At 47.3% G+C, this 6,303-nt stretch overlaps 1 long non-coding RNA gene across 2 annotated transcripts; it reads right to left on the bottom strand.

Moving 5' to 3' along the window:
* Positions 1-1,357: 1,357 nt before the first annotated feature.
* On the bottom strand, positions 1,358-4,929 carry LOC148686397 (uncharacterized). 2 transcript variants are annotated; one of them, XR_015949393.1, is made up of 3 exons: positions 4,580-4,929; positions 4,148-4,339; positions 1,358-2,375 (listed from the first exon to the last, which is right to left on the bottom strand). It is a non-coding gene; the product is annotated as an uncharacterized LOC148686397 (long non-coding RNA). The 2 variants fall into 2 exon arrangements; XR_015949394.1 differs by having other exon boundaries at positions 1,358-2,060.
* Between the last annotated feature and the right edge of the window lie 1,374 nt (positions 4,930-6,303).

Genomic DNA, 6,303 nt, shown 5'->3' with positions numbered 1-6,303 from the left:
GGGCTACTTTCTCTGGTTGACGAGCTGCATCTGTCCCTATAGGATGTGCAGAAACCACCTTCTTGACTGTTGGACCCACTGTTGGTCCCGTTTGCACAATCTGGCGGAGCCTGTTTTCACATGCAGGGGAAGTCCCTAACCATAGCTGCCAAGTTTTCCCTTTTCTCGTGAGGAAGCCTATTCAGCATAAGGGAAAATCCCTTAAAAAAAGGGATAACTTGGCAGCTATGTCCCTAACTCACTGACGGTTTGAGGCCCATTGGCTACCCTCTTCTGGTTTAGCCGGCCAGTTGAGGTCATTCCCTGAAGTGTGGCCAATGCCATATGCTGACAGCTTCTATGAGCCATAGGTGAGAGCAGAGTGCAGGGTGGGGACCACTGGTGGCCAGATTACCACAGAATGAGCATTACATCTCCCCCCCCACCAAAGATGCTTCCCCTACCCTAAGACTCCATAGGTAAAGGTAAAGGGACCCCTGACCGTTAGGTCCAGTCGTGACCGACTCTGGGGTTGCGGCACTCATCTCGCTCTATTGGCCGAGGGAGCCGGCGTACAGTTTCCAGGTCATGTGGCCAGCATGACTAAGCTGCTTCTGGTGAACCAGAGCAGCACACGGAAATGCTGTTTATCTTCCCGTCAGAGCGGTACCTATTTGTCTACTTGCACTTTGACACGCTTTCGAGCTGCTAGGTTGGCAGGAGCTGGGACCGAGCAACGGGAGCTCACCCTGTCGCGGGGATTTGAACCACCGACCTTCTGATCGGCAAGCCCTAGGCTCTGTGGTTTAGACCACAGCGCCACCCACATCCCTAGTTAGTGGTGCTAACAACTAAATCCCTTAGGCTGCATCACACTTCAGGTAGAATATTGTCTGCACATTTTACTTCTCAGCAAGCCTACTGGAAAGAGCCTTCTTGTCTTCATATCTTTCTTTAAAAACAAAACAAAACCCAAGCACAACAGAGGATGAGGAAATATAAAGATTCTCATCTCAGTCACTGGCTCACACCTATTTATTTATTTATTTATTTATTTATTTATTTATTTATCTACTTGCACTTTCGAACTGCTAGGTTGGCAGGATCAGGGACCAAGCAACGGGAGCTCACCCCATCGGAGGGATTTGAACCACCGACTTTCTGATTGGCAAGCCCTAGGCTCTGTGGTTTAACCCACAGTGCCACCCGCTGACCACATACCCTCCCCCAAACTCTTAAGTGCCCACATATTCAGTATCATTCTGAAAAAGCAATGTTCCATGATTAAACTCTATCTGACACTGTGATCTTCCAGGCTGTGTATACACCAAACATTTAAAAAGCACACAGCTTTCCTGAAAGAATTCTGGGAACTGTAGCTTACCCTTTACCCTTTACAGAACTACAATTCCTGACACCTTTAGCAAACCACAGTTTCTTGGACGGGAGCAATGTGATTTAAACGTATGGTGTGTAAGTAGCCCAAGGGCCACTGTGGCCATATTTGCCTCTCTGCAAACTCTGCGTTTGGCCTGTTCCTCTGATGATCAATGCACATCCGTTGTGTTATATTAATTTCAGTCTATGGGTGGCAGTCCTTTTCTAAATTTCTTACATGGAGATTGCATTATAGTGTTCCTTGTTCCAAGCTTATGAAATTTTCTGTTTGAGAAACTCAATAAGATCGGTGCTAATTACGTAATGTGCAATGGGGGGAGCTGGTTACATCTGGCTTCAGCATGAGCAGATGTTAAGTGAAGGTTAATACAGTGTGTCATCTTTTAAGAAGGGATGTCCCCACTGGGACTCGTGGTGGACCAAGCTTGTTTCATGTTGATGTGAAATGAAGAGAATTGCAGTGACTGAGAAGGCAGGAAAAGCAGCACATTTCGAAGTACTCAGATGTAGCATCGGATTTTTGTTGTGAATTTGTAGAATGGCAGTATTGGGGGGCGGAGGGAGGCCCTGGGGGTCATGAGGTCCAATTTCCATGAAAGCAACCTACATTCTGCAGAATATTTATTTATCTGTAAGATTTCTTGCCCGGCTTGCACCATAAATTTGCAGGGTGGATTACAGCACTATAATCATAAAAAAGAAGAAAAACGGGGAAATGGTTTATGCAGGTATTGAAAAACACACTTGAGTAAAACAATTTGAGACAAAAACATTACAGTACAGGCTAAACCGAACTGAAGAGTTGGGCCCCACAAAAAAGTACCTTGACTGTCAAAGACCTGGTTAAAGAGCATGTTTCAACCTGCCATATTGATTCAAAATGGTGCCCGACATCTAAACATTGATGACAACCTCAAACTTTAGAACCCATGTGCAGAGATTGGCAAAAATATCTTGAGAGATGTCCAAATATGTGCCAAAAAAGGAGGTAAAGTAACCTATGGAGAACAGATGGACAGAAGGACACATGGATGGACAAACCACTTTTGAAAATATAGATCAGATGCAGTAAAAAAAGAGAGAGAAAGCTCTCTAAGCAATTTACCGTGTTTCTCCAAAAATAAGACACCATCTTATATTCATTTTTCCTCAAAAACAACAACACTATGGCTTATTTTCAGGGGATGTCTTATTTTTTTCCCCTCCTCCCATAGCTGCCAAGTTATCCCTTTTTTAAAGGGATTTTCCCTTATGCTGAATAGGCTTCCTCGCAAGAAAAGGGAAAACTTGGCAGCTATGCCTCCTCCTCCTCCTGCCGCAGCCAGTATTGCTGCTGCGCCTATCATTTCCGGGGTATGGCTTATATTCCTTGAATGCTTAAAAATCCTGTTACAGCTTATTTTATGGCTACGTCTTTTTTTTTGGAGAAACAGGGTACAAAAACAATATAAATATATGTAAGAAAATACTGGGTTTTTTCATGTATATATATTTTAAAACAGCAACACAGAAATTGGAGTGGAAGAGGCTTAAAGAATGGGTGATGAGAAGCTCCCATCAGGGGCGGGGGAAGGAGGTTGCGGTGGGGGGTGGGGCACCCTGGGTGTCACCCCCGAGGGGGGTGACAAAATGCTGGGCGGCACTCACTGCGGGGCCTGCAGAGTGCCCAAGCCATGCATCCCAAGCCGCCCAGAGTGGCTGGGGAGACCCGGCCAGATGGGCGGGGTATAAATAAATTATTGTTGTTGTTGTTGTTGTTGTTGTTGTTGTTGTTGTTGTTATCTCTCCTGGGAGTGACACGGTGGCTTGGGTGCCTGCAGGCTCCACACTGCCCCCAATGGTCCACCCGTCGCCTCCCCCTCAGCTGTAGGGCGGCTGAGTGGGAGGAGGCAGGCAGACTCCTCAGAGGCCCCATGGAGCATCCTGCCCCAGCTCGCCCCACCCCGTGGGTGGCTGGCCCCGCCCCTGGGCGCAGGGCATGCGTGCTACCCCAGGCACTCGATCGACTTGCTCCACCGCTGGCTCCCATAGAGCAAAAGTTAACCCAACTCTTCATCCCTAGTTGGGGGAGAAGACATTCCATGCTAGAGTCAGGCAGCCACCCAGAAAGACAGGCTGCCCATTCTTTTTGTGCTTCTTCCAGTCTTTTGTCTCCATTGGAAGCCAATCAGAGATAGCAATTCCTATTGTCTTACTAGAAGTACCCAATTAGCGTGGCGAGACTGACCAGATCTATCTTTCCATAGAGATGACATCATTTCAATGCATTTTACACTTGCAAATGCCCAGAAGACAATAACCTTTTTAATGATCAGATGTTTATCAAACACTGAAACGGGGCAATCGTTTGGCAAGAATAATACTGAACAATAAAGGCATTTCATCTCATATCTCAGCAGTGTGTTTAACAGTGCAGGGGTTATAATACTAGCTGTTCTGAAGCTAATGGGAAAACCCTCATTAATTGCACGGAGGCGAAGATTTTATGCCAGGACTCTCCACATGCAAGATGAAAAGCGAGAGATGAGAGTGAGATGCATTCAGAGGAATACATTCAGCAGGATCAACTGGAGGGAAAATGTCTGGGGACCACAATGCACCAGAACATCATCCACAGACACATTGATATGGAAAGAACTTCCTGGAGACAGAAAACTGGAGAACTAATGAGCTAGTAGGAAAGCCAAAATTGTGCAGAATGACAGGCACTGCATTGTGGGCTGGGCTTATTGTGTCATGGTTTGGAAAGCCTGAAGAGGGGTGCCCTTACCTTCACAGACGCTGGGACACAGTTGTCGCTGGGACCAGCAGTGAGGAAACAGTGTTGGCATCTTTTAAATCAGGTGCAAAGATCCTGTGACTCTCCAGACACTGCTGACTACAACTCCCATCATCTCTGCCCATTGGCCATACTGGGTCGGCCTCGCACGCCAAGCCATCTGCCTCGCACGCAGCCGTGCATCTGCAAAGTGGGAAGAAACACGATTTACTTGGGAGGCTTGTCAAATGGCAGTGTCCATCAAAACCTGGAGGGCCACAGGCGGGCGGCACTGTGGTCTAAACCACTGAGCCTCTTGGGCTTGCCGATCAGAGGGTCGGCAGTTTGAATCCGTGCAATGGGGTGAGCTCCTGTTGCTCTGTCCCAGCTTCTGCCAATCCTAGCAGTTCGAAAGCACACTAGTGTGAGTAGATAAATAGGTACCTCTGGAGCAGGAAGGTAAACGGCATTTCCATGCGCTCTGGCTTCTGTCGCGGTGTCCCGTTGCGCCAGAAGCGGTTTAGTCATGCTGGTCACATGACCGGAAAGCTGTCTGCGGCCAAACGCCGGCTCCCTCGGCCTGAAAGCGAGATGAGTGCCACAAGCCCATACTCGCCTTTGACTGGCCATAAATGTCCAGGAGTCCCTTTACCTTTTACCTTTCAGATTGCACTGCAGGGAGCTGTACTATGTTACAAATGCGTTTCTTAATTCATTAGAACAACGGTGCCTGGATGAGACATTGCCTCGCCACACACACACACACACACACACACACACACACACACACACACTCCCTCCTACACCCGACCGCACGAACCCATATTAAAATGAATTGTGTTGCTTTAGGAAGTGGTGGGAGGGGTGAAATTGCTTAATCTTATTACTTCCTTGGAGAAGATTGAGCACCTCCTCATGCGGAATCAGAACCCTCGGAGCTGCGCAGAGAGATTCCTGTTTAGAAAAGTTCAACAGAAAGCATATGGGGGTTTATTTTCTGGTGTGAGTCAACAGCGATTTCTGAGCTTGTTTATCACGTAAATGTTACCCGGCGAATTATTAGACAGTTGCCATGGCAGCAAAGGCCTAGCGCTGGTAGCGTTCCTTTCCTCTAAGCAGTTAAGACAATGATCAGTCTTGCACCCTTAGAGCTAACAGTCAGCTCCCGAGTGTCAAAGTGACAGATAACATAACACCTAGTTTTTACTGATAACAAAGCAATTTGGAAATATTTATCAGATGGGCTTTTGCCGTTTGAGTGCATTTGCGAATCTTATGTAGATAATGTATGTGCACGACAAAACTGAAAGCAAATATGTTCTCATTTCATTTCCAGCAGCTTCGGAAAAGTAATAGAGACATCAGGGTGTAGTAGCGGGGAACCGAGATGGGGGAAAGCTGGACCAACTCCTGAGCCACATCTCTGAAGCAAAGCCAAAACAGAGGAAGACAGAGTGGGCTGCTGTGCCAGCTGTCAGGGTTGTGTCTGCAACCTTTGCTTCACCAGCAGCTTGCTGGGTTGGCCTCAACTGGCAAGTAATAGAGCCACAAAATTGTATACTTGGAAAGGGTCCCGAGGGTCATCTAGTCCAACCCCCTGCAGTGCAGGAATCTCAACTAAAGCATCCATGGCAGGTGGCCATCCAACCTCTGCTTTAAAAGCTCCATTGAAAGAGGGTCCACAACCTCCCAAGGGAGACTGTTCTACTATCAAACAACTCAGAAAGTTCTTCCTGATGTTTAAAGTTGGAATCTCCTTTCTTGTATTTGAACCCATTGGTTTGGGTCCTACCCGCCAGAAGCCTACTCCATCCTCCATGTGACAATCCTTTAGATCAGGCATCCCCAAACTGCAGCCCTCCAGATGTTTTGGCCTACAACTCCCATGATCCCTAGCTAACAGGACCAGTGGTCAGGGATGATGGGAATTGTAGTCCAAAACATCTGGAGGGCCGAAGTTTGGGGATGCCTGCTTTAGATATTTGAAGATGGCTATCATATCTCCTCTCAGTCTCCTCTTTTCCAGGCTAAACATACCCAGCTCCTTCAACCGTTCCTCATAAGGCTTGGTTCCCAGGCCTTTGATCATCTTGGTCACCCTCACCTGCACACATTCCAACTTGTTAACATCCTTCTCTAATTGTGGTGCCCAGAACTCGACACGGTAT

Source organism: Zootoca vivipara, chromosome 3, assembly GCF_965207765.1.
Source record: "Zootoca vivipara chromosome 3, rZooViv2.hap1.1, whole genome shotgun sequence".
Lineage (NCBI taxonomy): Eukaryota > Metazoa > Chordata > Lepidosauria > Squamata > Lacertidae > Zootoca > Zootoca vivipara.
This window is presented reverse-complemented; position numbering and strand designations above follow the sequence as displayed.